The following is a 26,128-nucleotide window of genomic DNA, read 5'->3' as shown; positions in this document are numbered from 1 at the left end:
TTGATACCATAGCCCCGCCCACCTACGTCAAAACGAAGAAATGCAAAATTAACATATAAAAATGCAAATATTTGACGGACATGCAGTCCCTCTCTCATTGCTTGCTTATGTCGAGACCTTCCAGTTCTCTCATTGGTCGAACCGCTAATTGCGATGGACAGTCAGGATCAGTCTATTAGGGCTTGGATTTTCTATCAGTTCTCACCACACAACGACATCGTTTCTTTGCTCCTTTGATTTCAATATGTAATGTACATGTATAGTGTTATTGCCTTCGCTGTGAGGCAGAAGGGTATATTTTTGGTCGGGATTTGTGGAATGATGGTGTTGGCTGTATAACTCTCGAAGACAAGGTCGAATGTTGGTGATTTTTGGTAGGTACGTTTATGTTGGGGAGAGGAAGGTCAAGTTTGAAGATGGGTCTTCTGGGGGGTTCCTTTGGCGCTGTAGTGGACCTTTTGTATTTGTCAATTTGTTTGTTGGTGGTATAACTCGAGAGTAATTAAATGGATCATGATGAAATTTAGTAGGTTGTTGGGGGTTGGGGAAACGAAGGTTAAGTTTGAAGATAGATCTTCTGGGGGGTTCCTACGGTACTACAGGGGGCATTTTATTATTTTGGAGGAGGATAGCTAAAGCAGGGTTTGGAGGATCCTAATTGTTTTCGGCAGGTAGAAACGATTAGTGATGTTATGATTAACATAATGAGATGCAAATCAGGTCATTCTTTTCATGATTAATGAGAAAAATTTGAAATTCCCTTTCAATTTGCTATTATGTCTATATATTCAGGTTAAATTGCAGCGCTCCCCCCTGGAAGACACATGACATTTGTGTAACTTTACTTGGCCTGGTGTCTGCCCAAAACCAAGTAGATGTGGGGTGGTAGCTCTTCTAATGGGTCTATCTAAAAGGTCCTTGAAACAATAATATAATTCCAAGCTTGTGTGCGTGGCATCAAGAATAAACCGTCGGACAGGTATGACGTGTTTAAATAGCCACAAATATACATGTTAGGATGATTTGAAGATTAATACATTTTAAAAACGATGGTTTTCACCAAGTTACACGTTAAAAAGTTTACGAAAGAGACTGGTTATACAGTTTTGTGGCATGAAACAGAAACGAGTTCTTCAGCCGTTCGGTCCTACAAGTAGGTAGAGTTCTATGGTTATGGTTTCTGAGAGTTCTGCCGGTTTGTCGTTGCCGATTGCTTGCTGTCATGTAGTGCAAGGGGTGGTCTTCAGAGCACATCTGCTGAAAGAGTTTCAAGGCTGCTTCGTCACATCTAGACTTGAGCGCTGGCAGGCGGGCTGTCGTCTGGATACCTCCATTCCTGTTAATAATCCTCGATGCTCTCTTCTGGACAGATTCGAGTGTTTTTGACTGTGTCTTGTTACATCCGACGTACACCACATTAGCATATTCCAGCACGGATCTGATTAGGGTTGTGTACACTGTAGTGAGGTCATCTGGGGGCATACCACCTTTAGCAAGTAAGCGAAGGTAGTGGAGACGTTGTGATCCCTTTTTTGTCGCATGTGAAATATGGCTATCCCACTTAAGGTTTGAGGTCATCTTGAATCCTAGGTAGGTGGCGCATGTGACAACGGGTACTTCTTTCCCTCCCAGTATAAGGGGAGGAAGGACTGGAGGTATTCTAGAGAAGCATATTCTGAGTTCGTATGACTTGTCGCCGTTCATGACCATGTTGTTCTGTGTTGCCCATGAGTCTAGGTGAGCGGTTTCCTCCTGCATGGTATCGTCCGTTTCCGCGGTGACACAGGGCATGCATCTGGACAGTCCTATATCGTCTGCGTATCCAATATTTGTAGTTGTTGCGTGTATGGTAGTTCGAGAAGACATGTATACTAGGAATAAGTAAGGTGACAGAACTCCCCCCTGTGGGACTCCGAAGGTCACATCTTTCCAGCTGCTGAACTGACCATTGGCAGCGACACGTTGTTTCCTGCCAGACAGGTAACTCTGAATCCATGTGAGCATTCTTGTAGGGACGCCACGGGTTGTAAGGTGTTTTAGAAGGATGCCATGGTCAACCTTATCGAAAGCCTTAGACATATCGGCGAGTAAAACTCGTACAACCGATGGTTGCTTGTTGTCAAGGTCAGTTAGCCAGGACTGATACGCCTTTAGCAGTGCGGCTGTGGTTGACGATTTTGGCATGTATGCAAACTGGTCCTTGATCCAGGGTTTCATTAAGGGAAGGAGTCTGTTCAACACGAGTCTCTCTTGCACCTTTCCCAGGGTGGAGATGAGGGATATCGGTCTCCAGTCTTTCTTGCAGGTTGGGTGTGTTGTTTTTGGAACAGGGCAGACGTTGGCTGTTTTCCATACTGATGGCATGATGCCCGTGTTGTAAGACGCATTCATCAGATGGCAGATGACTGGGCCAAGATCCTCGCAGTACAGGCTAAGGACCCAGTTTGGTAAGTCGTCGGGGCTGCTGGCTTGTCTAGGGTTAAGGTTTCTTAGCATAGCTTTGACCTGGCCAATGTTGCAGAGCTCTAAAGCCGGCGTCACAATTCATGCGAGCGTCGGCCGACTTTGTAGATCGCCCGAAGCTCGCCGAATTTCAAAATCGCCCGAGCGTCGACCGTATTTCCAATGAGAATCTCGGGTGACGTCCGTCGAACACTAAAAACTAAAAATCCCCCATGAGACGGTACCATTACTTGGACATGGACGAAGTCAGAATCGACTAACCTAGTAAAAGGCCAATATTTGGATTAACTTTGATTTCCAAAAATCGCCCGAAGCCCGCGGAATCGCCAGGACGTCGGTCGTACTTCGGTCGAAAATCCCTATTTGGAGCTCGGCGACAAGTCGGCCGAGCTAAATTGTTGATTTGTGACGGGGGCTTAAGGAGTCATCGGCGGGTGGTAGTGGAAACATATCAAAAGTGTTGCTATCCGACATTGCTTCTCCAAAAAAGTTGTTAAGTTCATCGGCCACCTGGGCATCTAGGATGTCAGTGAAGGTGATCTTCCGTTTAGATTTCTGAGTACGGCCTAGTTCATTGTTCACGAAGTTCCACCAATCCCGGGGTTTTTGCTTTTTTAGGTTCGCAATGCACATGTTGTAGTGATACTTTTTTTGCTGTCTGACAAGAGATTGCACCCGGTTTCGCAGCCTCTTCCACCTGGGTGACCTCCCGTGTCTTTGGAAGACTGTCTCTTTTCGAGGGCCGATTTGATACCGTCAGTCATCCAATGCTTATCCACGTTGCGGGTCTTTTTCTTCCTGTAAGGTATGCAGGTGTCGAGCATGGTTTGCATTATGTTGTTAAAAGTTGTTACCTTGTCCTCTACTGTGCTGGCGCAGTATACACTGGACCAGTCAGTGAGGGCCATGCAAAGACCTAGGGCGTCTTTAAATTTCCTGTCGTGTGTCACCAAACGGCGCCTTGCTCTGGAGGGCTGGCAGGGGTTTGGGTTGATTTGTGGACTCCAAATCATACAGTTGTGGTCACTAGCTCCGAGCGGAGCTGTGGATACCGGAGAGTGATAGTGGCTCTGAACATTTGTGATTATCAGGTCTAGTACACTGTCGCCACGGGTGGGCTCTTTAACTACCTGTCTTAACTCTGGGTGACTGGTCAGTAGTGGTTGCAGTGGAAGCTTGTTGAAATCACCGCACAGGATGATGCCAGCAAGTGGATGTTTGCGGCGAATTTCATCTAAAGAGTTGATAAGGTATTGGCTTGTTGCGGTTTGCAGGTGTGGTTCATTTGCCCAAGGAGGGTGGTACAAGAAGAGACTAGGGATAGATCGGGGGGTCCAAAGTGGTTCGATCTGTATCCACTAGGGGTGGATACCGGTTCGACTTAATAAGGTCCAAGTCCAAGTTTAGGTCCAGCAATTTAGGTTCAGGTCCGGACCTGGACCTGATCCTGTCCAGTTGATGTTTTGTTTTATTAGACCAATATTAAGCATAGAGAATCAATACTGACACGCAAAACTATAAAAGTTTCTTGGTGAGAAAACTTTCAAGATAAACCAGTGTTTGCGCTGCAAGTACGCAATGTGGTCGCTGCGCAGAAATCGTGCCTCAAGAGAAGCGTATTACCGCGTTTGTAGCGCAAATACAAAGCGCGCTCGTACCTTACTCGACCGATGTCGGACGTGTGAACTGCGTTCTTATAACGTCTGAGCTGCGTAACAGCGTTCGCACGAAAGTTTTCGGTACTTTCAAAAATATCAGGCGTAGTGGGCCATGCCTTGCGTGTGCCTGCGTACCTAAAACTATGACAAAACGATTGAAAACGCATTAGGTACGTATTGTGCGCACGCCAGTGTATGAAAAAAATGTTAACACGCAACTCACACGGACATGTTATACGCACAAGTGTGACAGGGCCTTAAATTAGTTTATGGTTCTGGTCCCAGGGTTCAGAAATCGGCATTTTAACTAAAGTTAAACATTATCAGATATAAATTATACAACTCAAAGCTCACAACTAAACTCACATAATTTAGGAGCAAATGCTACAATAGCCTTATTTGCTAAGATTAGACTTTTATCCTTTTATGCATTTGTTTTTGTCTGGGCCTGTGTCCTCGCATTTATAAATCAAGATCCTTTAAATGGATTAGTCAGAAAGTTGGCATGTCAATAGTTAAACTTAAAGAGGGTATCAAACATCTTAGCCAACCCTGCAGACACCATAATTAATTCACAGAGAATTGTGTCCTATGGACTCTTGTTTTTATCTATCTACGTGTAGTAATGTAAGGTGACCAGTGCAGGAACAGTTTACAGTCAGTTTATTGGCATGTGCAAACTTCGAGGTAAACTGCGAAAAAGAAAATTCTTGTGAGCAGGAAAGAAGTATGTCCATGTCATCTCTGTGCATGTATCTTATTTATTCTGTGCATTTGAATAAGTTTGCATCCAGCTAAACACTCTGAATTGCCCAACAAAACTTTACATTTATGTATGACATTGTTATGGATGGCCCGGTTCCGAATGTAATTCCATGGTAATTCCAAGCAAAATTTTCATCCCCTCTTTTTGAATCCTACAAACGCTAAGTAACTGGCAACATCATCTGACACTGATCCTTGACTCCTTATCTCAACAATCCTTGGTGATCTTATGTATGATCTTAGAAAGAGTTCTCAAGTGACTGTCATTGCCGACACCAGTAATTTCAAACGCACCATTTTGCATCACGTGATTCTGCCGATGCATTTATTTCAGTGAAGAGCAGGGAAAAGTTGTAAAAGGGCACTGTTTTAGGACAATGTATGTGGAGAGGGCACACATCGTGGCGAGGCCATGCATACTGAACACGTTTCAAGGCTTGTACCCATCTATACAAGTCATGACAACCTTTAAATACGTCTTTATTGCCATGAGTATGATTGCGCAAGTTGTGGAATAGCATGGCGCTACGCCACCCTATGTTAGTGTTATAATTGGTACGGTCCGTTGACCTATGATGTAACGAGGTCACGCCTCGTGTTCTCTGTTCGCCCCACATGGTTCCCACGATGAGTGTTTAGTAAACCCCTTTGCTCCGTACTCTCGCGCTCCGTTGTGTCTTTGAGTCGTCGAGTCGCTGTTACATAGATGACGCTAGGAGTGGCATTTTGTTGGGGACGCCCCCCCCCAACATATTTTTGGGGGGGCAGCCGCCCCCCTTGCCGCCGCCACTGGATAAAGATGACTTACCGGTACGTTTGGCGGCGCTACAAAGTGCGGCGCAATAGCATCGATGTAAACAATCATCATCAGGCTTTGTAAGTAGACTACTTTGGGACCACCCGGGGGACCGAGCAAAAACGGTCACGATGGACAGGTGGTCGCCATGAAGAGGATTCCAATCATAACATGTTTCCAGGTCGAGGTGTTCAATACAGTGTACTACATAGACGGATGGAAAATTATGTGATTTTAGACAGCATCACCCCCACCAGGTTCAATTCTCATTGACAGAAAGATCCTACAGAAATTTCATTTTCTGTTATTGTTGTAATATTTGTATACCGTTACATCGTGGACAAATGTTCATCATAATTTTGACTAAAAACAATGTCTGCCTCGATGATCTCGCAGCGCTCTCCCGCATTCACAGGTTACGATAAAGTAAGAATACACACACACACACGCATATAAAATCTAGGTTTTAAGGCCTAAGATAAATCCCTAAAAAACACCTGCTGACCCCAGCCTTCTTTTGGGCGCCGACCGCTGGATTAAAGCGGCAAAAAGGTTTTCGATCTGACAACTGAAGGATGAAAACGGAAAGTTGTGATACCGCCGCCGACCTCACACAGCATCGAAAGGTAACAGTGGAGCAGAATGCACAGCGACGGCGCCCAATACAAGCAAGCAGCGCCCAATAAATGTTTGTGAGAGTCATGGAAATGACAAGAAAATAAGAATTATATTAATTTTCATCAATAAAGAGAGTATTCTAAATATTCATACACAGAAGCGTCGTGTTTTAGAAAAGTCAGCGTTATGCTGCGCTGAAACAAAGATGGCGTCGCGGACCAAGGAACAACATGTCTCGGCCGACGTTTTGCCCTCCGCCGCGGAGTCATTTTCCGGCGGAATTTTGTAAGACAGAGACACATTTTTGTTGAAAATACAAGAAATGGATAGTACTTTCTGTGAAATCTGACTTTTTAACGCCATGCACTACGTGATCGTTTTGAAAATTTAGTTCAAACCGAACCGAGCTTGCGGTAAACTATAAGATTACAATGGGCACAACAACATTGATATTTAAGTACTATTCACAATCCGTTTGTATTTACAATGTTTATAGTGGGAACGTTTTATCAAAACACTTCATGGAGGAATCGATGCTATTCATATATTTTTGTCCGTCAAGGCCTTAAAAACATTTCCGCGAAATCAGACAGCAAAATCCGATGTCACCACACGCTGGAAAAACGCAGTCACCATGGGCAGGGATTGTGCTCTGTGCGGTCCCAATTCGTGGCGGTCGCGGTCGCGTTGGACGGGTGGTCGCCTTGGGCAGGCCGCTTAATGCTTGTGCCAATGGCGAAAATTTTCGGGTCCGAGATAAAGCGGTCGCCATGGCCAGGTGGTCGCGTTGAAGAGGTGGTCGCCTAGGCAGGTTTGACTGTATATCAAATATTATGTCCTCTAGAAAAAAAATCCAGGGACAACCACCCAACTGACAGTAAACCCATCACCATCTCGCCGCCGAAGATGACTCAACGCTGCTTTCTATTGAGGACGCCATTACCGCTGGCTCGGACTTACTGGGTGTGTACTTTTCCCACGCTTTCCCGAGCTGGAACCACGCGCGCTCGCGCTAGATTCAAAATGGCCGCGGTATTTGGAAAGGGGTCTATTGGTTGGAATGAAACCTCCTGCAGTGGTCTTTGACCCCAGGGCTCACAAGACTTGATAACCGTTGGAATGTAACCTTCTGTATTGGTGTTTTTCATTATCATTATCAAGGGCTTGTAGCTGCCTGCTGGAAATGCCCTTATTACGAATTCTCTTAAAACTGTAAAAATATATGTTTTACCACTACATACCATCTTATAGGCATTGGTTTTGTCTTCATCTGTCCCATTTCGTAAGCATGGATTTTTTTTCATAAAGTCCTTTATGATCGCAAATAATTTGTTTTGGTCTGTTGCCAGACTTTTTATCAACTTCAGATATTTTTCATCTGTTTGTGCACAATGCTCAAGGGTGTTGTTCAGGTCTTCTGTATGATAACTGTTGATAACTGTTGATTGTCATCAAGTTTGTCTTCTAGACTGGAAATATTTTCTTTGAATTGGTATGGATCATACAGGTCAACGCGCGGATTGTCTCTGGGGTGTCAATGTTTACGTCTGTTTCAAGTAGTTCCATTTGTTTAAGTCTTGTTAGTGTTCTGTACAAAAGCTTTGTGGTCTTTGGGTAGTTATAGTAAATGTTGTTTGTTCACAAACACATCTAAATCAGTATCAGATGGATGAATGTTTTGGTCATCATCTTTCCATGGCATATGCAGAAGAAATACCATGACTTTGAGATATCTCTGTATTATTCAAGTAAACAATCAAAATTGCCTCTACAGTGTATTGATTTCTAGCATAACGATCCTAATTTTGCGTGTTGACAAAATGTGTTGACTAATGCCTCTTTTTCCAAGAGGTCAGCAGCCTTCATCGTCTTGATTATAGATCACGTAATAATCTAAAGCCCAATTTACACTTGTTCTTTGAAACTGTAACACTAAAGCTGTAGTACACCTAGCCGGACACCTGCTCTTCCTGATTGCCATGAAACGGTAGTGACCTAGTGTGACCTATTGTCACCGTTGGAAATGCGCAGGCGGATACTCATAACGCGAGCCGTGAATGGGGGCTCTTTATGGGGATTTACTGGGGGGCTATAATAAATCAGGTTGTGACGTCTCACTACGGGGTAAGTTATGGCAATTTTTTCTGCCGCTGGGTGAAAACCATGCATAATTGTCATGAAATGCTAGCACAAATCAGAAATGTTGATTTAGGCTCTACATGGGGGATATAATGATACTTAAAAAGTAAATCAAGCTTGTTTTGCACATTTTACAGTTGCTTTCTAAGACGTTAATCAGTAAATTACTTACTAAAAAAGTATGTGCAATTATGAAGTGGTCAATAGTGAAAAAGGCTATGTATGGGGGGTTATCAGGACCCCACATATGTGATATCACTGGTACACGCAGCTATATGGAAAATCAAGAAACAAGACAGTCACTATAACAAATGTCAGGGAACAGTTTTAAACTAAATATATATATATTATATCCTTATCAATTCGGGTCAGTACATGAATCATAATGAAATCAACAGATTGTACATTGCAGTTGCAATTGTTCCATTTCAAAGAAATTCAATATTTGGTATCAAGCATTCTCGAAGAACTCAGCCAATGACTGTACGTAGCTAGTAATTTCAATCTCTTTTACACATTTAAAAAATCTAAAATGATACAATCCACACAATTCATGCAATACAAGGCACCTGGCTATTGGCTGGCGGGACAGCCAGGTACTTGGGAGCTAAGTGGTTAAGTACATGTACTATGCTACAACTGCAATAGTTTTGAACATTGTTTAACCAATACAGTATCAAAACTAACAGCATTTAATTAAAAAACGCCAAAACATACATTTGCTGTAGGCGGTTAGAGGTTGTCATAATGTTATGGGAATGTGAAATATCAAAGAATGAAAAAATCTAAGGGCATCACTGAAATTCTTTGCATGTATTATTGCCGTAATACAGATAATAGTGCATTGCTAAAAGTCAATGCTTCATAACATAGAAAAGTCCATAGAAACAGCCCAACATGTGCAGGTGCGCACAATGGTCTCCACTAGGCAGATGTAGGAGGCTTTCCCGTATACTGGTCGTGTTACTGGCAAGTGGCAAGTACGTGGAAATTGGGATGCGTCACTCCTGTCAGCTTCAAGGCACTCAGCCCTTCACATTTGGCGCGTTTGCAGATGTTCGTTTCTCACAAATGATAGATGATGGCAATAGTTGATATTTTTTTGTATCATCCCATGCATGTCATCAGGTAACACAAGTTTCTCTACAAGTCCCTGTGAAGCATGGCAGAATAAAGATCATCATCCTGTAAACCAACATCCTCCTTAATCACCTTCTTGAGAGTCAGACTGAGTGAAGAACCAGTTGATGTGTATGATCTTGGACTTCAATTCTTGCATAATGATATTCATCTGTTCAACGCATATGTCTGTTTCAATGGTCCTATGGGGGAACGGGTTTTCTGCGCGTGAAAAATTTGCGCGTGAAACTTTGCGCGTGAAGAATTTGCGCGTGAAAAAATAAATTTCTTTAAAATGTGTCAGAAAATGTGCAGTATGATTTTCTTAGACAGGAAAATGTGATCCCATGATACAATTTTTCATCTGACACCTGAATTTATGGTTTGAAAACTTTTGATTTTTTAGTCCCTTGGGAATAGGTCCCTTGGGAATTTGTTAAACTTTTGGGGGCTTGAAACCTAAACATTTAAAAATCACTTAAATCTTTTTTAAAAACAGTCAACTTACTTATATAAGGTTTTGTACTGTAAAATGTAACTATTTGAAGCTTTTTTCCATTCTATTAGCCTAATTTCATCTTTTTTCAAGCAGATTCTTTCACGCGCAAATTTCAAACTTTTTTGCGCGTGAAAACTTAACATTTGAAAATCACTTAAAAATCCCTTGAAGATTGAAAGAACAACATTTTGAACTGTAGAATGCAACAATAAGATACTTAATTCCATTGTGGGTCATCTTATTTCAAGTTTTAAGCTTAAAACCTCCAAAAAGGTTTTAAATCCCTTGGGAGTCAGCTTAGATATTCCCAAGGGACCTAAAATTCAAACTCAAAATTCAGGAAACAGATGCAAAATCATATCATGGCGTAAATTTTTTCTGACTAAGAATTTTGTAGTACACATTTTCTGAAACATTTCTTGAACTTTATTTTTTCACGCGCAAATTTTTCACGCGCAAGTTTTTCACGCGCAAATTTCTCACGCGCACAAAACCCCAACCCTCCTATGGCATGATTTTAAGAATTGCATGCATTTTGAAGATACATGTAGCATCAAAATTTTAATATGGTATGTATAACCCTGGGAATAAAAATTACATTACATGCTACAGTAATGGGCTACGTTTTTGAGAACACTTTGAAAGTTTGATAATCTGTGAACTGCAGTTTGTTGAATTCAGTATCAGGATACCTGTACTGATCCTGATTGGCCATCAAAATTATATATATTTATATCTAAAATCTAAAACTGTTCTTGACATTTGTTATAGTCTAATTTCTTTATTGTCCATATAAAGTATATGTAGCTCTGCATCCATGTGCACGGGTATGTAGTACTGTGTACCAATGGTAATGTGGAGTTCTGATAACCCCCATACATAGCCTTTTTTCAGTATGTACCATTTAATGAATGAATATGAATATGATTATTTAGTGAGGAACTAACTAATTCTTAGAGAGCAACTTTAAAATGTGTAAATCAAGCTTACATGTAATTTACTTTTTAAGTATCCTTATATCCCCCATGTAGAGCCCAAATCAACATTTCTGATTTGTGCTAGCATTTCATGACAATTATGCATGGTTTTCACCCAGCGGCCACTGCCAGTGGACTAGCCCCCTGCTGCAGTGATTGCACCACAGTGTGGCCCCAGGGCTATGAAACGGAGATGGGCACCGCCCTATACATCAAGTATGGTGTGGGAGGATTTTAACTAACTAACTTCACCCAGCGGCAGAAAAAATTGCCATAACTTACCCCGTAATGAGACGTCACAACCTAAGTTATTATAGCCCCAAACCCGAAAAATCCCCATAAAGAGCCCCCATTCACGGCTCGCTTTATGAGTATCCCAATTAAACGACGCTTGTTTTTGAATCAGTAGATGTTCCTCTCTCCAGCAACAGTAAAACCATTCTCTAAAGCAACTGCCCAGGGCAGATAATTCCCCTTAAAAATGACTAAAATTCAAAGAGATGAAAATTCTGCTTTTTACCTTCGCCGAGAAGGTTATGCAGAGGGTAGCGTTTGTCTGTTTGTCTGTCTGTAGTGGACCAGGATAACTCGAGAATGCCTTGATGGATTGTCTTGGTATTTGGTATGTTGGTAGGTTTTGATGAGACCTAAAAACGATGAGATTTTGGGCCCCCTAGCGGCTTCTTACGGTACTGCAGCGGAACTTCCTGTTTTGATATCTCGTGTTCTGGACATGCTATGGAACTTATTTTTCAGTGGTAGATAGATCTTTGGACAGAGAGTAAGTGGTGTGGGTTTGGGCCCCCTAGCAGCTTTTTTGGAACTGCAGGAGCAGGTTTTGCGTCTGACTTTGAAAGGGAATAACTCAAGAAGGGCTTGATGGATGGTAATGATTTTTGGTAGGTAGATAGCTTGAGTGATGATGTACATGATTAGATACTCTTTATGCAAATCGGTATCTAATTTGCATAATTAATGAGGAAAGTTTATACATCCGCCAAATTCCATGATAGGACTCTGAAACATGTGACATATGTAACTGAGGAAGAGAGAAATATTAATTGATATAAACTATGCAAATGAAGACCTCATTTGCATAATTAATGAGAAAATACTATAACATGATGGCCTTGATGGATGGTCATGATTTTTGGTATGTGGATAGTTTTTGTGATGCTTAGTATGATTTGACGATAATTATGCAAATCAGATTCTAATTTGCATAATTAATGAGGCATCTTTAAAAATCCGCTTTGTTCCATGATATGACAATTCAAATTGTTACTGAGGAAGAGAGGACTGTTGATAAATAGAAAATATGCAAATGTGTACCTTATTTGCATACTTAATGAGTAACTTCTATTATTCCACACTGGCAAAAGACAGCAATTTCATACATTTAATCCTTTTTTGTGGCATCGGGACGTTATGTGAATGTGAACATCGTTGAATCAAATTATGCTAATAAGGGCCTCCTTTGCATAATTGATGATAAATTTGTTAAGCTCATACTTTGGACATGTTATATTTTAAGACAATCAACTGGTATGATTTATGATTGATGAGAAACATTCCTAATACGTCAGTCATAAAGGTTAAAATCATTTGGCGAAGGTATGAGGTCGTGGAACTCTAGTTGGTTCTGGTAACCCCCTAGTACATCCTCTTAATTTCAATGCTTCACCTTCAACTTTTGGTAGGTAAAACTAGGGAACCCATGCTATATGGAAATATAAAATTTATAACCGTATCTTAGACCCCGTTCACACTCATTTTTTTTTCAATCGCGATTGAAGTATAATCGCGATTGTTCGATCCGATCGCGATTGAACGCAAAGAAACTTTTGAGTTCACACTGCTTTTCGCCAAGTGGATTAAAGTACGCCGTGATCCGATCGCGATTGAAGCACGATTGAGGTCAACGGTTCGGCATCGCTTGCTACAAAATGGCCGGAGTCCATCAACTTTTGGAGAATGTTCGGTAGCCATGGAAGGGAAGGCAATCGGCGGGCTATGATCGCGAGAAGGCGTGAACGATGAAGGCTTTTGTATATTAGCCTAGCTGTAATACAGGTAATGAACGCGGCAAGAGCTGTAGACAGGACAGTCTGGGAGCGTGAACGAAGCGACGATTGGTGATTCCCACCCCAGGAACAAGCCGAAATACACGCCGATCGTGATGGAATGAATCGTAGTTGCGTTCACACTCAAAATTTGATAGGATTGGATTGGATCCGATCGCGATTGATCCTCCCCAAACTACCTCCGGAGGTGGATCAGAAACAATCGCGATCAGATCGATCCAATTGCGATCGGGAGCGTTCACACTGAAAAAATCAATCGCGATCGGATCGATTCAATCGCGATTATACTTCAATCGCGATTGAAAAAAATGAGTGTGAACGGGGTCTTAATCAGAATCGTCAGGGTAGCCATTGCAATTTCAGTCATTTTCAGCCATAAATTGTTGGATTTTTGAGGGTCTCGGAGGGGGGTCCCAGAACGCCATAACGTAAAATAGCTGGAGGATTTTAATTATATGGCTGTTCATAGTTCTACATACCTATCACACATACAAAGTATGAGCCGATTTGGGCGACCCCCATCTTCCCACCTCTGCCTGGTTGACTTCGCCGAGAAGTCTATGTTTTGATGCTTGTCTGTGTGTCTGTTAGTGAACAGAATAAGTCGAGAACGCCTGGATGGATTGTTGTCGTATTTGGTGTGTTGATGTGTATGTGGGAAATCTCAAGATGATTAGATTTTGGGCGAAGTACTTTGCATAATTAACGAGAAAAGTGTAAAAATGTGTTATATTGTATATACTACTAGCTCAGGGTACCAGCTGGAACGTGTTACTCGTGTAGGGGAAGTGTTCCTGGTATAGTAAGGAGATATTCCCATTGGGCCAGGGGGTTTTACCGTGTCGCCTAAAACGTGTTGGCTGGCACAAATTGGCTTCTCACTGACTTTTAGATCTTGATCTTGTGAAATTGCACTGTTCCTCAAGGCACTGTGCAAGTAGTTACCTTCGCCGAGAAGGTTATGCATAGGGTAGCGTTTGTATGTATAAGAAGACCAGCATAACTCAAGAATGCCTGGATGGGTTGTCTTGATATTTGGTATGTTGGTAGGTCTTGGTGAGACCTGAAAATGATTAGATTTTGGGGCCCCTAGCGGCTTGTTATAGTACTGCAGCGGAAATTCCTGTTTTGATATCTCATGTTTTGGATATGCTATGGAACCGACTTTTGAGTGGTAGATAGCACTTTGGAAAGAGAGTAAAAGGTATCGGTTTGGACACCCTAGCGGCATTTTCTGGGACTGCAGGAGCAGGTTTTGCTTCAGACTGTGAAAGGGAATAACTCAAGAAGGGCTTGATGGATGGTCATGCTTTTTGCTAAGTGGATAGCTTGAGTGATGATTTACATGATTTAATACTTATTATGCAAATCAGTATCTAATTTGCATAACTAATGATGAAAATTGATACATCCTCCAAATTCCATGATAGGACTCTCAAACATGTGACATGACCGAGGAAGAGAGAAATAGTAATAAATATCAACTATGCAAATGAAGACCTCTTTTGCATAATTAATGAGAAATACTATTACTCTATAACTTACGTGGTGCTTTGTTTGATTGGATGATAATGATGCAAATCAGATTCTAATTTGCATAATTAATGAGGCAATTCAAAAACCCGCTGTGTTCCATGATATGACTATTCAAATATGCGAATTTGTAACTGAGGAATAAAGGAATGTTGATAGATAGAAAATATGCAAATGTAGACTTATTTGTATAATTAATGTCAAACTACTATAATTCCATACTAGTTAATGACGGCAATTTCACACTTGTGGCATTTGGAAGTAGTGTGAATGTGAACACCATTGAATCAAATTATGCTAATAAGGAGCTTATTTGCATAATTGATGATAAATGTTAGCATAACCTTCTTTGTTTAGCTCATAGTCCTACTTTGGACAACTTGTGTTATTTGGGTGAAGACGACCAACTGGTATGATTCATAATTGATCAGAAACACTCCCAATACGTCAGTCATAAAGGTTATTAAAGATCATTTGGCGAAGGTATGAGGTCGTAGAACTCTTGTTTTCTCATGCAATGACTCTCAATACTGAAATCAGTTAGCACACCGATTCTCAAAAATTGCTTTTGAACTTGAGGTTTCTAGTACTATCATCGCTTAAATGGCCAGAAATGCTCCTTGTAAATGAGATTGATGACTTTCTTTCGGAGGAGGGAGGGAAGGGTTGGGAATTAGTAATTTTCTGCTAGTGAGCTGCAATACCAAATTATCAACTCTGGTGAAAGCAGATTTGTTACCAATTAGGTCATCAATTCGGTAATTATAATCAAATCATATTAGATATAGATATAGAAACAATAACGGGAGATACCCTAACAAATGAACATCGCACATTCTTTTATGCGCTCGAACTCACGGCGCTCCATCACTGGTTGCCAGATAGTGGTCAGGTTTTAATGAATGGATTTGGACATATTCATCTAAAGAACATACTTGAATAAAAAATGAATTCATACTGTTCATGAGCCCTTCAGTCACATTACAAGCGTCAACCGCTGTGAGATGTTTTCGCGAATGTACCTTCTGATTTAGTACTACGCCAGACTAACTTAGCACGCTTTTGTAATTTTGCTCTCTTCAGAAGTTGGTGATGAAGTTAAGAAAACGTAAAAAAAGCTAAGCCTTGTAAGTCTAAATATTTTAGCTTTCATTTGACCGGAAAATTTTGATTGTATTTCTCACGTCATGTGTGAAGGGCTATATCTAGCGCATCCCAGCTCATGTTCTCACAGGAAATAGGCTACTACGCACTAAATGCCAGGCCCCACATACGTAGTGAATGTAGCCCGACTAGCAAAATCATTACGAACTAGAGTTCCACGAACACATTATCTTCGCCAAATAATCAAGGCTTATTATGGAGAGTGATTGATATTTACATGCTTATCACCCCCAGCAAACTTGATCATGCACCATACCATTTGAAAGTTATGATGGGGGGGGGGGATGAGTTCAGTCTAGAGAGGGATAAAAATCATTTTGTGGTACAGGACTAGTATATGTGTATAGTGTGCTGATATATGTTATAACTGGTCATCAAAAATATTGAAAGTTATGATTAAATGGTACAGTCAATATATATGAATAACTTTACTCCATATCATACAAATTTTGCAAGACATACATGTGACTTGTCCATACTTGCTAGGTAATACCTAGCAGTGGTGCAGTTTTGGTGCAGTGTACTCTCTGAGCAGAGGAGTGCTGGTTTTTGACATGTTTTTAGGTGCTTTTGTCAGGCTTTCTAATTTGTCCCCTTTCCGTTATGTCTCCAATCGTGTGTTGGACAAAAATGGCTAAACTGTACACGTTAAAAACCAACCGGACCCACACATCTGCTTGGAGTTTAGTGAGACTGCCTCATCTGTTTATTTATGTGCCCAATTTGTTTATTTATACTTTAAGGCAAGGCCCTCTGTTGACCTGTTTCTGGAACACTGTCACATGGCCCATTGTGAAATGTACTTGGATTTACAAACTATCCTTACTAATTATGCAGATTAGCTCCTGATTTGCATAAAAAGTAATTGATTGTGTAAAACACCATCTGAGCTCTCTACATACCAAACTTCACGACGATCTGTCGACCCCTTCTCAAGTTATTCATGTCCGAAGGTCAAAACAAAAACACCCACTGCAGTTCCAAACAAGACGCTAGGGGGCCCAAACTTACACAACTTAATTCCTGTGGCATAAGCTATCTACCACACAAAAATCATGACCATAGCATTTTTAGAAAATATGCTCTAAAATTTTGAAGCTCCGCTGCAGTACCTTAGGTACCCGCTAGAAGGCCCATTATCGAACTTGACCTTCCTTTTTGTAAACCCTACCCATCCACTAAATATCATACAGATCTATCAACAGCTTCTTGAGTTATGTTGTCCACAAGAAAATTCACATCCACACAAAGCCCGCTGCAGTACCAACGGAAAGTGCCAGGAGAACCATTTTTGAACTTGACCTCCGTTTTCACAACATCTACACACCTGCAAAAAGACGATGAAGATCCATCAACGTTTCCGTAATTTTTTTTGCCTTCATACAAACGCAAAAAAATGCAAAGTCCGCTGCAGTACTGTTAAAAAACGCAAGGTGAACCATTTTCGAACTTGACCTTTCTCTGTACAACCACTACACACCTACCGAAAATCATAAAGATTCATTGAAGCTTTCTTGAGTTATGCTCCTGACATACATACAGACCCACCAAACAGCTGGCTCAACCAAAAACATAATCTTCCCAGAGTACTATAGTACTCGGCAAAGATAACAAACGACACTGCTTACATCAACAACACTCCTTCTGCTTAAGTTATTGGCAAATATCTTCGCCGTCTTTATATTCAGTTTCTTTTCATAGACGGTACCAATCACATGTTAGAGCGTAACAAATCTGAGGACCACGCTGTGCGTTGAATCGTCTCGCCACCGACACGGCCAGAAAAAAGGCGGGAAAACAATGTCCCCAGACAGCGATGTTTACATTGTTTTTCTTTGGTTGGCTTTCTGCTCAACAAACATTTAAAGTTTTAGAGTTTTATGAAGTCATATCTCTTATAATTTATATATGTGTATGACAGTTGTGAGTCTACGTGGTACAGGTCGTATATCAAGATCAGGAAAAACTCTGTGCGATGTTACGGCGCCCCCAGTTATATGTACCATACAAATATAGGATTAAGATAGCCTAAACTATAATCCTTGATTCCACTGAAACATCACATAAGAATCTTACCTATTACATTACTGTAAAACATGGAACTTTATAGATTTCACTGCATGATGAAAATCAAGTTTCTGTACAGTAGTACAGTATCTTTTCCTTCGTAATAGACCGGACTATTTTAGAGTACAAAACAAAACAAAGTACACACTCGCAGTAATACAAGACTAGAGTCCAGTCCTATGTTATCAACCCACTCTCTTTGTATATTTTTTTGAATAGCCCAAAGCAGGAAATGCCTTCAGAGGGTGGAATTTTGAACATTTTCCGGCGGGGGAGCATGTAGGAGCATGCCCCGGGACCACCCTAGAAAGCTCGCAGCTTCGTCTCAAAAATCTACACACACAAAAAATGAACAAAATCCTGGCTATGGGCATGGGTACCAGTAGAGCAGAAAGGTTCAGCTTTGTGACATCACGGTCTCCCGAGTGATCAATATCAATGGCAAAGATCAGCAAAAATTTGTTGTTTGATGCTATTGATAAGTTTGACACTTTTGCTTGCGCACGGGACAGTTGGCTGAGACTGGAGGCCGGCCTGTAGTATTCGTCTTCTTGTTCTGACAGACACAACACAGATGGAGCTACCAGAGCTCTTCCACCTCCTTGGTTGGACAGAGTACACTTGTTGGGGGAAAATTTATCGCAGTACCCAGAGTACTGATACCCATGTGTTTCTTTAAAAAATCATTAGTTTACTTGTGTGTAACATTAGAAAATCTATTAGTGAAAAACGGTGAACCGAAAATTTGAGAAATGCTTGCAGGAATAACGTCAAACAAGTTTTTCTCTCTCCAGATATTTTTACACTGCGCAGCTGTTGTTTTTAGTTCATGAGTTCATGCTATTCAATTTTTACCAAATATGGTTGAAATTTTCCCTTTTCAAAACCTTCTACTTACCTGATGTCTCCTCTGTTTAATGGTTCAAAAGCAATCCTTTCCCTTAAATCCATTCCTGTGCAGTCTGTCACACCAAAACAACACACGTCTGATGTCTAACAGATCCCACAGGCTTCTGACATCAAACCTAGATCATACCATTCCTATGAGGAAGGTTTAATGAAGTATGTATACGTATCGTAGAGATGATAGTCGTCACTATTTTAGAGCATGTATATTATTTTCTTATACTATGTAACCCGTCTTGTAATATTACTAATGCAACTCTCTCCCATTTTCAGTATTACTTATTTTACTGGGTACCTGTAGAGTAAGTGTATTTTTCCATATGCGTCATCAGACTGGTTGCGGATTTTTCGGACCCCGCAAATTCCGGAAGTGACGTCATGCCCCGGGACTGGGACCCTGGGACCGATGGTCACGTGAGAAGACTTGTAAACATGGCTGGCAACGAGAAGCCGGCAACGCACCGGCAACTACATGTAACGTTACATGTACTAGTATGTCGCAGTCCCTAAGTTTCATTACAGGAGTTGAGAAAAATCTAGAAAAAGTGGAGGAACAGTTACATCATTAACGTTAACCCTCAAACCACCGATGGGGTCAAAACTGACCCCAGGCGTAACGTTATATCAACATGTGCCATAATTTTTGACATTTCTACTCGGAAACAAAATTCCTTATACGAGTTTGTTTGTATTGTAAAAACCCAAAGGGGCGAGCACGCCGCTCCCGGGATTACAACCCGCGCCAATCCCGATCCGCACGGCTTGGGAAATCAACGCGCTAACCACTAGGCTAAAAGGTCCGAACCAGTTAGACCGGTCAGTTAGTGGAGGTTGATCCCCACTGTTACAGTATAACGTTATATGTCTTATAACTCACAAGTTTTTACCGAGATTGGCTCATTGTTGATTAAATTATCCTAGAACGTTTACGCGTGGTCCAGTGGGGTCAAAACTGACCCCAGCAAAATCTCCACTCATATTCCTTATTGTTCGATACTTGTCTTCTAGTAACATGTATGATAAGGGTTATTATGATCATAGTTACAAAATTTAATCTTGTAGAAACGTGAAACAATTTTTTTATTGAACGTAAAGATTAAGGTCGCAGACCACAGTATTTCTCCTATAGGGATCCCAAGGGCTTCGACGCTTGAAAATTTATAGAAAGGTGCACAATTAGGGTACCAGATTTTTATATGCTTGACTTCAAGGTTCAATCTACAAAATATCTGCAAAATGAGATTAAATTTGCCGGCTCGTTCTCTTTTTAAAGTCACTTTGATATGACCCCAGCGGAGGTCACCGTACTGCAGGCGACTTACAGTAGTCGGGCGGTAACAATATCCAGGCGCGAATCCAACCCGACCGAACAAACATCGTAATCAAACTCGTACTGTCTCAAAACTGACGTATTCCTCTGCCATTCACCACAGTTTCAGCCTCGCTAACGTGCACAGAAAAAAAAACTACGGCCTTTTCTAGCAATGCGACGCACTACTTCGTACCCGAACTACTATTGTTTTCCACGGGGGTCGCCCATTAATACTGTGTTCTGCGACCTCAATGACGTTGCGACGTATTATGACGTCATTTATGTGATTTTATTGACGAAAACCCACAAATTGGGTATTTCCATATAACTCAAAGGTACACGATAAAACTTAAATGGAAATTCTGTATGATGAATCATGATATATCCAAAGACGTTATTTGTAGATGGCAACAGGAACGACGTCAAAATAAAAATAATATTCATATCAGGTTACACTAGCGAAATCCGCCATCTTGGTTCCGCCATCTTGAATTATTTCAAATGCATTTTTCATCATATAACCTGATAGCACAAGAAAATTGGACCAAGACGTTTATATTAAAATTGTTTGTTTGAATATACATGGTAATGATGAGATTTGAGGTTGAAATAGCCGGTTATAGCTAATCTATTTATATCGTCCGCCATCTTAGATTTTGACCGATGACGTAATTGAATAAGCATAAATTATGAATATTAAATCATAAAAGTGATAGTGAATAACATTGGTTGGTGTTGATATAAGAAAATAAGTGTAGTTTTAAAAGAAAGCCCTAGAATTACATTGTAAAATCCAAAATTAGCGACTTTTTCCAAATATGGCTCTCAGAAACCGGTTGCTATAGCAACATGAAAACATTGATTAGATATTTCATTAAATTCAAATTGTTGCCAACGAAATTTGAGCGAAGATGACCAAATTTGGTTGTTCTAGCGTAAGCCATTCAGATGCTATATGACATCAAGTGTTGGCGCAGGCCTCAAAAGAGCCCGCTTGTCTGAATATCGTTAGTTGCAAAAGACGATGTTCCCTACTTTTGCATAAATTATGATAATGAGCATAAATTATTCACACCTTATCATGTCAAACTGTCCCTTATAGATTACTTAAACTATACATATAAAAAAACACAAAAATAGTCACCAATAAAGCTGTATTTGTAGAAAACATTGTGGGGTCAGTTTTGACCCCATACGGTAAGATTAGTCGTAAAAAAGCTACGGTGGTTTGAGGGTTAAAAAGAAACAGCCCGATTTTAGAAAAGGGAGTAAATTTTCATGCAACATCTGTTTTCCAGCGAAATGTGATTATGGCTTTTCTAAGTACGAAACTTTATTCAACGTGATAGCCTTTATATAGAAGTTTTGAAAATCGCCCAAGGAGGTTATAAAACCTCATTGATCGTACATACCTAACCTGCATTGATTTGTCTTGATATTCCTAAATACTTTTAAGAAAACGCTTTGCTCGTTGTGTAAAAACGCGAGTACGCCGCTCCCGGGATTAGAACCCGCGCCAATCCCGATCCGCATGGCTTGGGAAATCAACGCGCTAACCACTAGGCTAAATGGTCCGGACCCGTTAGACTGGTCAGTTAGTGGAGGTTGATCCCCACTGATACACTACTCCCCTTTTTCTTTCAAGACTCGTCCCGAGTCTCCGAGTGCGATATCCCCACGCTCCTTCACAGCGTCGTAATAAATTGACTTGTTCCACTGAATATGCGAGTGCGAGTCGTTTATGCAATTCACTTTTTGGCCGCATGAGGGCTACTATAGCGGTTTGTTCGCAAAGACAGCCCTGGGACAGAGAGCGTATTTTTGGTGCGCGAAGCATGCTGGGAGGACGGTAGTATCCTGCGGAGAAGGCCAAACTCGCTACCGTAGCAAACTCCCTTCCGTGACATAACTCCCCTCTCGGCAATCTAGAAGGGTAATCTAACACCCTCGCAGCGCCACCAAATTAGGTACATTTTAAAGTTCCCTTTGATATAACGTATCACCATTGTGGCAACATTTTACCCCCGAAATAGTAAACTTTCGTCTTGTTTTCGCCTCGGTAACTGTAGAAAATACTAGCTAACTAGTGTACAGTCACACGTTTTATAGAGACGCACACAAGAGTCACACAACTTACGATTTGCTAAGGTAATTGAGACAAACACAAAACAAAACAAAATGACAGCCGTGGATTCCACTCTACTCTATAGTTTTATTTTGTGTATTGGTTGAGCCCACGATCTAAACCTATGGCTTCTTCGCGGCGCTGGGTACGAGCGTGCGATATCCCTGTGTGATCTGATCGTTACTCACAGGGCCGGTGTGGGAACCATTTGTAACGAATAGGGTTTGGGGGTGTTTGGTATCTTTGCTCCTATCTTAGCGATATATGAACTCAGAGCCAAACCAGTTCGATTGCTATCTGTGAGTCGTGCATCTATTGATCCATACAATACTCAATACTAACATATACAGGTCTAGGATAACAGGTTGGGCATACAATGTACATAGATAGATGCTAGTAGGTATATCAGGTCTAGGGTTACAACACAGGGTCTATATGGACTAACTGTTACGGATACAATCTATAACGCAAGAGCTAACTAAGAGTAAGAGGTGAACATACCTTGGTCCGAGGACCGCAACTCCAACTAACTTCTTAGACAAGTACATCTTCCATGCTCAACTCTGGTAACAATGGGTAACTATCTGATTGGCTGCTCTCACCAGCCAATCCCGGCTTACCAATGTAAGCTCCTCCTCCATAAGGTCTAGCTAGTAATTACGCTGATTATGCATATAACAACCTACTGAACATCATGTACGTTACATGATCAAGCGGCACATGAAAGCTATAAATAAGTGATAAATTGTCAAATGTTCCAAAGGCCATCAAAGCTATAAACTAGAAAGGCAACATTTGCGAGCAAATACAGTATGTTTAGCCATACTCCTTGCCATGCATAAAATGCGCTGTTCCAAAATAACAATGGACCATTCTAAAATACTTCCACTAAAAAAATGGATCACCCCAGTCCAAAATTGAGTTTAAAAAGATTAACCCCAGGGAAGAATGAAGTTTTCCATAGTATACATAATGATATATATGACGATTTGACAGGAGAAGAAGGACATTACCAAGAACAACATATTTCAGCGATAGTATGGGTGAAATATAAAAAAAGGGACACCCCTATGTTTGAATGCATGATTGAATAGTATACATTTTGGGTTGAAAATAACGAAACGAAAAAATTGTTTATTTCCAACTATCGTTTTGAAAGGCGGTATGCCAAACATTTGAATGAGGGCCTGTGTACATGACCAAGGCAGACACATGCCAAATTTTGCATTTTGGTTAAATACATAGGAACTGGAGATGTGTATCTTTGTTAAAAAAAGAGTGAACAAAGCCATGTAAGCACATATCCTACGCATTCCCATACCACATTTGGTATGAATATTAGCACACCTGCGCCAGAAATGCAAGATAAATAGATTAACTCAATTGGCCAATCAGGTGGTTGCAAAGCTCACAGGCAGGCCAGGTGCACTTGGGGTCACTGACCTTTAGGTCATATGAGGAATGGTTGCAAGGCTCACAGGCAGGCCAGGTGCACTTGGGGTCACTGACCTTTAGGTCATATGAGGAAAATACCCAATGTTCACCCAAAAAAAACCTGCAAAATCGTATTTTGAAGTGATCCATGCCAAAAGTGCGAATGGGGTTCTTTGAATATTTGTTCAATGTACCCCCATAGCAAATTTCAGGTCATTTGGATGTATTTCCAGAGCACAGGAGGCCAAAATATACGTTTTTGGTCAGAAAAGCCTCAATAAAATCACTTTCAAGGTCAATATCGAAAAAATGAAAGAAAATGTCTAGGGGTATTTGCCTACACTACCTTTGTACCAAATTTCAGGTCATTTGGTCTAAAAATGACAGAGATGAATCGATTTGTGATTAAATCAACTAAGCTAGGTTGTTTGCCAGCTACGCAACCCCTAAAAAACCTCCCGTTTACCGAAGGCCAAAAAATGGGGGACGTACACCAGAGCCTTTCTGCAGAACAACCAACTTTCTCTGGGATTTCTATCTATGAAATACAGCAGGTCATTCCAAAAACTTAGGTATGCTTTTTGGTAACGTTTTGAGTGAATCTTTGATGTACCATTACCCGACTTCCTCAAACTCTAGTCGATTTTCTGCCCTGGTCGGTGCCGTCGCCCAGTATCGAACGCCGTCAACTCCTTGGTACTCTGTTGTGTACCTGTTTCTCACCTGAATACATACAATTGGGGGTAAGACTACGAAGCCTGTATACTAGGCAAAGAATGTTATCTGCTTTTTCTGACGCAAATGGTACTGGTACTGACATTCAACTCAAATAAAACCTTTTACTCAAAATTTTCATCGATCTTGCTGCCTGCTTGGTGCCGGCAAGGAGGTTATATAGACATAAATTTGTAATTGCAGCATAAATCTATACATATTTCTCTATATTTCTAAGGCAAAAAAATGAGACATGTACAAAGAAATGGCTGTAAACAAACCCATGTTCGTCGTAGAGAGATAAACAAACTATCAACGTGATCGCCATGTTTTTTTCTTCAAAAATGCCGTCTTCTGCGCATGCTAGTGCGCACCCCAAATAAGGAAATTGTCGGAAACTGAAGAGGTATCGTCTACACATCGGGCACTGCTCGGGTAGCCTCGCTGCCGGTGGCGTCATAATCGGCCTCATTTGCATGGAGCTTGGGAGTCGGACGGAGAAAACAAAGAAGTGCCGTCGGCTCACCGGAACAATGGGACACAGCAGGATTTGACGGGCCAAGACAAAGGCCACGGCGGGGTGTTAATCTAGAGCCTCCTCCTGTCTATATAACCTCCTGTCTATATAACCACTCAGCGTCGAATGCCGACCGCACCTTCGTGCCCATTGTCTACCCATTCCTCACCTGGAGATCATATCACGTGATCTCTCACCTGTGTAGCATACCTGCTGTTACTACAGAAACTTAATTACTGGCTAATTCGTCATCGGATTCCTCAAACGCCAGTAACTGTCATTTTACACGACTTTCCTCACTCCACCCAGGTGTGAATGGGTACCTAACTTCGGTTAGACAAGGTCGTATTGAGGTCAATATGGCGCCGAATGGCTGCCGCCCGGACCCTCGCGACAGTTCCACAAAGTGTACATGTGGAGCAAATATTTCGCATATGTATTATGTGCTGCCATTGCACGGGTAATTTCTGACCAATAAAAACCATTATTATTATCATTATTATTGTACAATTGTACCATTGTCAGGTTTCTTCTGTTACTGTAAGTGAATTTGAAGGCTTAGTTTAATGTGCAGTTTCAAGTGAAATCTAGGTTGGGGTGAATTCCTTCCCATGTGAAATCCCAAAGTAAAAAATTGATGTTTATTTTGGAGTATGCATTATTATGCATTTTGGTGTGGTCTTGCCTTAACCATGAGTAGTCTTATAGGAGGAAAAATGACGTACATTATTGTGGTATACAAATAGCCTAGTTGCAAGAACGCACAGAGGAGTAAAGGGTTAAATTGTTCTAGAGTCAATTCCGCATTACCGAGTGGGTGTTTGTAGCCTTTTGTTCTAACATTTGCAAAACCTTTGTCACATTCTAAGGGAGATAAGTGACTGTTAGGAATAATTTCCAACATTTATTTTATGTTCTAAATAGTTTCTGCTGTGTTTCAACATGTTAGACAAATTTCTAACATTGTACGTGTTATTTGTATTATTTTCGAAACTGTTCCAACATAGGCTGATCATTTGTTCCAACATATTCCAACATTAGAACAACATGGTGTAACTGGGTCAGTGGGATGGGAACAGGGCAATTCACACATCACTTCAAAGTATAGGGGGTTAGGCCTAGGTGCCATGCATAGACACCTCAAGACAAAAGTCCGGACGTGAAATCTAAAAATATACAGAGGCAGACAATAGAGTATGATTAGCACCTACTTTTATGGGGGCAATAACCCAAATCTA

The 26,128-nt window shown here is 41.1% G+C and overlaps 1 protein-coding gene across 2 annotated transcripts in view; it reads right to left on the bottom strand.

The window, feature by feature from the left end:
• LOC136421263 (high-affinity lysophosphatidic acid receptor-like) overlaps positions 1-19,371 on the bottom strand; it is a 40,543-nt gene extending 21,172 nt beyond the window's left edge. Inside the window, exon 1 of one of the 2 annotated variants that reach the window (XM_066408503.1) lies at positions 19,084-19,371. The gene's annotated coding sequence lies outside the window, so the exon portion shown is untranslated. Of the gene's footprint in view, positions 1-18,780; positions 18,992-19,083 lie in introns of those variants that run through there. The other variant, XM_066408498.1, reaches the window with a different exon arrangement.
• Between the last annotated feature and the right edge of the window lie 6,757 nt (positions 19,372-26,128).

This window comes from Branchiostoma lanceolatum, chromosome 1 (genome assembly GCF_035083965.1).
Source record: "Branchiostoma lanceolatum isolate klBraLanc5 chromosome 1, klBraLanc5.hap2, whole genome shotgun sequence".
NCBI classification, from domain to species: Eukaryota; Metazoa; Chordata; class Leptocardii; order Amphioxiformes; family Branchiostomatidae; genus Branchiostoma; species Branchiostoma lanceolatum.
Note: the sequence above shows the minus strand (reverse complement) of the source record. Positions and strands in the feature narration are given on the sequence as shown.